The sequence below is a fragment of the Micromys minutus genome (genome assembly GCF_963924665.1).
Source record: "Micromys minutus genome assembly, chromosome: 27".
Classification (NCBI taxonomy): Eukaryota; Metazoa; Chordata; class Mammalia; order Rodentia; family Muridae; genus Micromys; species Micromys minutus.
Genome location: NC_137962.1, coordinates 3,942,991 through 3,951,898, shown reverse-complemented (window position 1 = coordinate 3,951,898; position 8,908 = coordinate 3,942,991). Strand labels below are relative to the sequence as shown.

The 8,908-nt window shown below is 43.2% G+C and overlaps 2 pseudogenes across 2 annotated transcripts; both read right to left on the bottom strand.

Moving 5' to 3' along the window:
• Window positions 1-1,767: 1,767 nt before the first annotated feature.
• LOC308438112 (tripartite motif-containing protein 75-like) lies at window positions 1,768-3,130 on the bottom strand (annotated as a pseudogene). The gene has a single exon. The product of its transcript is annotated as a tripartite motif-containing protein 75-like (transcript).
• Window positions 3,131-4,693: 1,563 nt separating this feature from the next.
• On the bottom strand, window positions 4,694-6,020 carry LOC308438281 (elongation factor 1-gamma-like; annotated as a pseudogene). Its single transcript has one exon. The product of its transcript is annotated as an elongation factor 1-gamma-like (transcript).
• Between the last annotated feature and the right edge of the window lie 2,888 nt (window positions 6,021-8,908).

The following is an 8,908-nucleotide window of genomic DNA, read 5'->3' as shown; positions in this document are numbered from 1 at the left end:
ACAAAAACAACAAAAAGCCCACATACACATGGAATCTGAACAGTGAACTCAACGATAACATGGTCAAGGAAGAAATAAAGAAAGAAATTAAGGTTTTCTTAGAATTTAATGAAAATAAAAGCACAACATACATATGCAAATGTAGGGGATGCAGTAAAAGCAGTACTGAGAGGAAAACTCATAGCTCTGAGTTCCTCCAAAGAGAAGCCTGAGAGAGCTTATACTAGCAACTTGACAGTATACCTGAAAGTTCTAGAACAAAAAGAAGCAGATACACCCAAGAGGAATAGACAACAGGAAATAATCAAACTCAGAGCATAAATCAACCAAGTAGAAACAAAAAGAACCATACAAAGAATCAACAAAACCAGGAACTGGTTCTTTGAGAAAATCAAAAAGATTGATAAATTATTAGTCAGACTAGAGGGCACAGAGAGAGTATCCAAATTAACAAAATCAGAAATTAAAGGGGGAGACATAACAGAGACTGAGGAAACTGAAAAAATTATCAGATCTTATTCTCAATAAAACTGGAAAATCTAGAGGAAGTGGACAACTTTCTAGACAGATACAAGGCACCAAAATTAAATCAGGATCCAATAAAACATCTAAACAGTCCCATATTAAGAAATAGAAGCAGTCATCAACAGCCTCCCAAGCAAAAAGTGAAACAAAACAAAACCAGGAACAGATGGGTTCCTTGCAGAATTCTTTCAGACTTTTATATAATACTTAATATCAGTATTCTCCAAACTACTCCACAAAATAAAAACAGAGGGAACACTACCCAACTCATTCTTCAAAATCACAATTAGGCTCATTCCTAAACCACACAAAGATGCTATAAAAAATAGAATATTAGACCAATGTTCCTCATGATCATTGATGCAAAAATACTCAATAAAATTCTTGCAAACCCAATCCAAGAACACATCAAAAGAACCATTCACCATGATCAAGTAGGCTTCATGCCAGGGATGCAGGGACAATTCAATATGCAGAAATCTATCAATGTAATCCACCATATAAACAAACTCAAAGGAAAAAAAACTTCATGATTATATAACTAGACACTGAGAAAGCATTGACAAAATTCAAAACCCCTTCATTTTAAAGGTCTTGGAAAGAGCAGGAATTCAAGACCCATAGCAAAACATAGTAAAAGCAATATATAGCAAACCAGTAGCCAACATCAAACTAAATGGAGAGAAATTTTAAGCAATCCCACTAAAATCAGGGGCTCAACAAGGCTGCCCACTCTCCTCCTACCTATTCAATATAGTACTGGAAGTCGTGGCCAGAGCAATTAGACAACAAATGAAAGTCAAAGAGATACAAATTAAAAAGGAATAAGTCAAAATATCAGTTTGCTGATGATATGATAGTATACTTAAATGACCCAAAAAATTCCACCAGAGAACTGTTACAGCTGATAAACCACTTCAGCAAAGTGTCTGGTTATAAAATTAACTCAAACAATATAGTAGCCTTCCTCTACTCAAAAGATAGACATTCAGAGAAAGAAATTAGGGAAAAGACACCCTTCATAATAGTCACATTCATATGAAATACCTTGGTGTGACCCTTACTAAGCAAATGAAAGATATGTATCACAAGAGCTTTAAATCTCTGAAGAAGAAAATTAAGGAAGATCTCAGAAGTTGAAAAGACCTCCCATGCTCATGGATTGGAAGGGTCAATATTGTAAAATTGGCCATCTTGCCAAAAGCAATCTACAGATTATGAACAAACCTATTAAAATTAAGCTCACCATGTGGGTTTGCATCCAGAACCTGGGGCATAACAGAGTCTAAGAGGCTCTGACTGCGGTCCTATGTAAAAATAAGGCAAACAAGCCCAGTAATAGTGTCCCTGAAAGTGTTAAGATGACGTTTCTCAGGCATACCATAGAAGGAAACCTCTCCCAGTTCATAGTCCAGGAAGACACCAATGCTTGTGGCTCTTTGAGCCTTCATCTGAGAGTCTGGGTCATGTCCTGAGACATTGAAGCTGTTCCCTTGCCAAACAATTCTCCAGCATCCCTGGGGGACAGAGTACTGCCTTTGCCCAATAGATAAATCAGCTTTGCAGACACCAACATCCTGCTCCAGCTTCTTTCCTACCTACACCTCTGAGCAATGTCTCCCAGAATTAAAATATGGAATCCCCAACACAACCTTGAAGGACCAGGTAGACGTCATTCCTTTGTAAATGTTACACATGTTCTATCCTCGGAAATAAGCATGTTTGGATGAGCTGTTTTCAGGCCTAGAGTAACACGGTCTGTAAACTGATGTATAACTTTCTGTAGAGCTGACTATTGGAGAGGAAAGCTCTATGCTTCTCTTCTTAACTGAATTTGGAAGATGGTTGGGCTGATGAACTAACTCTTAAAATTCAGGTAAATATCCTTGACTGTGGATAGCAGCTTGGCTTCAGAAAGCTCTCTGGTTGGCATCATCTAGCTCAGGAGGTCTCTGAGGATGGAACCATGACTTTCTAATGCTGCTATGTTATCAAACAGTTTCTTCTCAATCTTCTCCTCAGCTTCTAACTTGGAAAGCTGCCTTCTCTTTCCGATCTAGAAACCAGATGAGCTGCTCAAATTCAGAAGTTAGTTCCAAACTCTGTGCTTCGGCTTGTTCCCTTGGGGCCAGCATTGTCCTTATGAACTCTGGAACCTCTTCCACCGCCACTTCAGAATCTTGATGTAGCCCTGAAGGTTTTTCCTGTGGAGAGAGGCAGCCTTTGTAATGGATGTCACCCTATGGTACCTGTGGCTCTCAGACTTGATGCACTGGTCACACAGCAGCTGCAGGTCATTCTCACAGAAGATGCTCAAGACCTGGTTGTGCTTCTCAAAACTGGTGCTGCATTCCTGCCCCTTGCTCGTCATACCTTAGAGCAGCTGGGTAGTTCCAAGCTAGGTGTTGCTTCTGAGGCAATGTTGGTACTGGTGTTGGCAGACAGGACAGGAGAACATGGCTTCCCACTCTGCCTGGCAGTCTTTGATGCAGGACTGACAGAAATTGTGTCTGCCCTCGATGGTGACTGGGTCTGCCAGGTCCTCCAGACAGATGGGAAATTTGGTCTCTTTCTGGAGTCTGGCCAAGACCTCAGCCTGTGCCATAGGCTAGGAATAAAGATCTGGATCCAGGTGTGCTTCCTTCTAAAGACTGAATCTGGGGTGCCCTTTAGGGACAATGAGACATACCTGTCCTGTACTTCTCACAGTCCCTCCTGGAAACAGCTGTCACCCCACTGATGTCTCCTGGGTTTCCTGGAGTGGTGAGAACCTTGAGTCATTTGTAGTTTTACACTGGATAATTCTGTCTGCCAACAAGGTCTTTTGCACACGCCCACAGCTAGTGACAGCTTGGGTGGACAGCTACTCTTCTGGACTCTGGCAACTCCTAGTTGGTTTGAGTAAAAGGGGTTTTCTGTAGGAGGCAGACAGGCAGCTCTAAAGAAAAGCTGAGCACAGCACAAAGCAAACAGACCTCTCAGTTGCAGATTGGATATCTGGAAGTGGGCCAGATCAGGAAATTTAAAAATAAAATTGAAAAATGAAATGAAACAGGGAAGCATGAATATTGGACTTTGCTTCAAATCCTTTCATGCTTTGCCACTGTGTTATCCCATGGAGACCTGGTGCTGTCAGGGACATTAGCCCTCTCTTCAGATCCACTCACAAAGTATGTGCATCCTTGTCAAGCTCACAGAAGTCTTTCTGAAGAAAGGGGTAAGATTTGGCTGATTCTAGATTCATGTGCTTCCCATCTACTGGGATGATTCCTGAACTTCTTGGGGTAACATTATTTCCTGACAATCCCTCTACTCTCCCCACCTGGCCTCGGGAGACTGCTGGTGTTCCCTCTGTCATTAAAGTCTCTCCTATTCCCACATTATTCTGATTCCACCATTTGCTGACACTCCTTCTTTTGATCTTCCAGTTAAAATCTGTCTTCAAACTGTATGAAACTTTCAGCTGGCTAAACAGGAAACAAATTCACTCTTACAAACAAACAAACAAAAACAAAAAGCCTTCCTTGAGCAATGCCACTGATGCCCATTTTTATCTTAATCCTGTAGGAAAGAATTTTCTTAGGGCAGAGTCTTGAGGAGGGAAGAGGCTTGAGGTACATATGATGTCTAACCTCACTTGACCCTATGAGCTGGATTTGTGCAAGAGAAGTATTTAGTCATTCCAGGTTTAATTAAGTAAAGAAACAATTTTTATTAAAACTCTGGGGGAGACCAGAAGACATCTGAGTTTCAGAAATTTTATATTCAAAATGAAATTTCAGCTAGCATGGGTTGACCATACCATGCTCTGTGCCAAGGGATTGTTCTTGAGCTGAACACAATAATTGCGGATAATAATTAGCCTGGTTCTTAATAAACTTGCTAATTCAGTTTTACTTCCAATGCTTGAAAGAATGTCACTACCTCATTTTAGAGCCATTACTTTTAGTCTCACAACTTGCATGCTCAATTCTAAATGTTTAGGCAGGCATCAAAGACTCTGAGACTCAGGGTCTGCCTTCACATCTGGCTGTTTACTCAGGACAACACTGTCTTCACCTTCAATCCCAGAAATAATCCTTTATTTTTTCAATGTTCAGTTTCCTTTAATGACCACCATCTCCCACGAAGGGTAGGTGCAGGCAGCTAGGCAACTGGCAACACGTGTTCACTTGAAGATCTTGCCTTGATTGACGGCTTTGCCGACGTGCTGGAACACCGCCTCCCAGGAAAAGTACTCTGGGTCTGGGTCTCCTCGCTACCAGGATCCAGTTTCTGCCATGTATACGATTCATAGTCCACCTGCCAATCTGGACTCAGTGGAAAGGCAAGTTCTTGGCCTCGGAAGATCCGAACACCAGAAATGGAGCTGCTGTTGTTGGTTCCAAAGAGGATAACACTAGCAATTCATTCTTCCTCAGTTTGTCCACTCGCTGGAACATTCCAGTGATGAGGTTGCAACTCATGAAGGTCTGGGTGAGCTCTTCAGGAAAGCGGTACTCAGCATACCACAGGGACCAGCCGTCTTTATCAAAATGTTCCCAAAAATATGGCAGCACCACAAAGAAGTATCCCCATTGGAGTACTTTCACTTAAACTCATCCAACACAAAGGTGCTCTTAGGCCGGTGAGCGGAAGGGTCCTTGGCCTTGGGCTCAGCGGCCAATTCCTGTTCACATTCATCCATCTCTTCCTCGGGAGCTGGAGCAGCTGCCTTTTTTCCCTCTTTCTGCTCAGCCTGAGACTTCTGTTTCTCTTCTCGAGAACCCTTTTCTTTCCTTGAGGCATCTTTTTTTGGCTGGTTCTCTGCAAACTTCTTAGCATCAAACTGTGCCATCTTCTCACACAGCTTCACCTCCCCCAAGATGGCCCTGAACTGGGGCTGGTTAATGCAGATAGGGAACCATCAGTTGGTATTGGGGAAGGCCTGGTGAAAAGAAGGCTCTAAGACCTGTGTATAGAGCCACAACAGGGTGCAGACAACTGTGATGTCAGCCAGTGTCACTCGCTCACCCACCAGAAATGTCTTTGTCTTCAAGTGAGTGTCCAGCAGCCCCAGGATTTGCTTTACCTCCTCTTTTGCATTTTCAGTGGCCTGTTTGTTGTGGTGCATAATGGCCAAGGTGGGGAACACCCAGGTGCTAGCTGGAGGAACAATGTCGCTGTCAGCAAAGCTCACCCACTGCACCACCCGAGCTGCTGCCTCTGGTGTACTTCCCCACAGCTCCTCGCTGCTTACACAATAGGCGAGGGCATTGCTCTCAAACACAGCATCCATCATCACCCTCAAATGCTGGAACCTTGCCAGTAGGAAATTTTCGGAGAAAGTCAGAGGTGCGGTTGGTTTGGCCAAAGTGGAAGTGGGGTGGTGCGCAGAACACGCGGACCTGAGCCCCGCTGTACTGAGCAGCGGTGAGGGCCTTGGAAGCCCTCCAGGTTCCAGGGCATGTGTACAGGGTCCCAGCCGCCATGGTGATTCCGCAGAGAAAGGGGGTGGGGCTGAAATAATCCTTTTTATAGTTCTAATTCTGTATGGCTCTGTTTCCCATCACTTTACCCCCTCTACCCTTATCACACAAGCATATGACCTAAGCAGGGTCACTCCTATCTCCTCTAATTACCCTAATGAATGACATTTTCCCTCCAGAACCATGCATGTTTTTGTAAAGTATAAAAGGTTTCTGTTACCTAGTAATAGGATCTTTGGAGCAGTGGGAACTATCCAAATGTCTCATGAGCCATGTAACAAGTGCTCCACAATTTAGTTCTATAAAATTCTCCCTGCCGATTTTCCAAGAAGCATAGGAGGTTGGCACTGTGTACCTTGAACTCCTACAGCCTTTCCTGCAAAGATGTGTGAAACATTCAAGTCTGGGAAGACCTTTCTCTTCTATAGATATCTCTGAGTACAAACCACGCAGTGTGTCTCAATCAATATTCTACCGGGACAACCTCACAATGACTCGAAGGACCCCCCTGTGAAGTTAGCACATCAAGAAGTCAGGAAAATGGGCTCTGAGGTGGTCTGTTCTCAGGTCATACCTGTGTAAACCTTCATCTCGTAAAAGCTTTACCTAAAGTATGAAGATAAGTTTATCTCCTTCGACAGATATAAACATTGATGTTAGTTCATTTTGTGGCCCAACCTTTTCCTATTTGCTGTCAGCCTTCCCTTTGCTCTCTACAGTAAGTAGAGAAGACAAAAATGGATGTCACTGCTTACAATTGGAACAGAGCTACAGGTCACTTCCTCTTCCTGTTCTGCCTTGTTCCCAGTGTTGCATGGCTGCATGGCCAGCTGACTTTTTGTCTAGACAGCAGCTACTCCCTGTAGCTCATGTAATTTCTCTGAGCCTGACAAACCCCTGCCTCCTCCTCACTTCCGTCCTTCTCGCTAGCTGTTCTGTATTCCCCTCACTCTCCCGGTCCCGTGGAAATGAACACATCAAAGCCATATGGTTTCATTCTTCCTAGGCGCCCTGTCCTTCCTCTCCTCTCTTTTGCCTGAAACATTAATATTAATAGCTTGTTTCTTTGCAGTCGCTTTCTTCCCTAACCTCGTGGGACCGTATGCTTTCCCTGGTTTTTGTGCTAGACGGAGCACTTGTCTGAAGGCTGAGGTTTTCTGGGTTGCTGATGTCTCTGGTGTAATTCCTGCTGTGCAGTACAATCTCAGGATACCACTCTATTGCCCGCTTAGTTAGACAAATATTCTTGGTAATATGCACAGAGAAGGACGGAAAGTGATGGCCATATAATATAGGGAAAATACAACAAACCACCTCTATTCAGAACCACTGGCTTGGAAGCCAGGCTGTGAACTTGACTGTGGTTGATTGAAGAGGTTTGGTCCCCATAGACTCAAGTGTTTGAATGCTTTGTCCCACAGGGAGTGACGCTATTAGGGTTGGACTATGTGTGGCCTTGTTAGAGGGGTAATTCACTGTACAGGTGGGCTTACAGGATTCATATACATGTTCATGTCTGGCCAGAGTGAGTCTTCTCCTGGCTGTCTCTGGATCAAGAAATAGAACTCTCAGAAACTCCAGCACCATGTCTGCCTGGACAGTATCATGCTTTCAGTCAGGATGATAACAAACTAAACTCCTGAAACTACAATTCAGCCCCAATTAAATAATGTGTTTTATAAAAGTTGCCTTGGTCATGGTGTCTCTTCACAACAGTGGAAACCTAACTAAGCACTGACACAGCCCCTACTCATAACCACTGGTTTGGGAGCCAGGCTATGAACTTGACATTTTTCCATGCCTTCTGAGAGGTACAGTTCTACAATACTAACCTGGGCATACTCATTTCAAAGGAGTAGAGACTTGGCAGATATCAAAGAGGCTAGAGTCTCAAATCCCCTTCTATCCAGTTCTATTTTGACCCTTACAATCTGACCATTTCCCATCAATTGTCCTATTTCTGAGCAAAAATCACCAAAATGGACTTAAGAAGAAAAGCCTCCTTTCTTCAGTGAGTAGAGATCTTCCCCAGCTCTCAGAAGCCAGGAATGGCAGGTTTGAGCCTTTGTGATCTGTGAACTTTTCATTCACACCAGTGCCTTAGCTTTGTCATCCATCCTGAGGTTCGCAGACATTTGACATGAGAATACTATAGAGCCAGAGGGCCATGGCCAAATCTGTCATAAAATTTCTCAGAGAAGCTCCTCTCTCTCTCTCTCTCTCTCTCTCTCTCTCTCTCTCTCTCTCTCTCTCTCTCTCTCTCTCTCCACTAGCTGAAGTCTCTAGATGCTCCAATTCACTGAAGAAAATTCTATTGTGGCAGTGAGAATATTGGATTAAGGAGCAATGACGACAGAGAGAAGAGGTGGATGTAGAAGAGAGGCCATCTCTGATGGGTTTTTAATAAGAAAGCTAAAATGGACAAGAATGTCTGCAAAGTTTATGAAGGTTTAAAATGATTTTTGTGGCAGTAGTTAAAGGGTGCTGTCATGCTACAGTTCTTTCTTATGGTCTGTTAGCTCTGACTACATCACTGCCTTTGACTCCGAAAGTGCATCTAGTCCTTGCTTGGCTAAAAGACTTCCAAGCCTTTTTAATTCTTCTTTCTCATCCACAATAACTTTTAGTCCTCGTGTATCTCTGATATAAATTAGATTAATTCCCCAGTCAGGACAAGTAATGGGCACTGAGTCACACAGACTGTAAAGCCCAGAGAACACATGTGCTCACCTCTGCAGGCCATATGGCTGTGTAGCATCTACTCAACCATTCTTGCAATGCTTATATATAACTTTTCTCCTTCTTGTAGCAAATACTTAAAAGAAGAAACTAGTGACTGGAAATATTTATTTGGGATTATGATTTCAGAAGATTTCAGTCCATTGTAACATATTGGAAAAGGCTTTGTGGTAGCA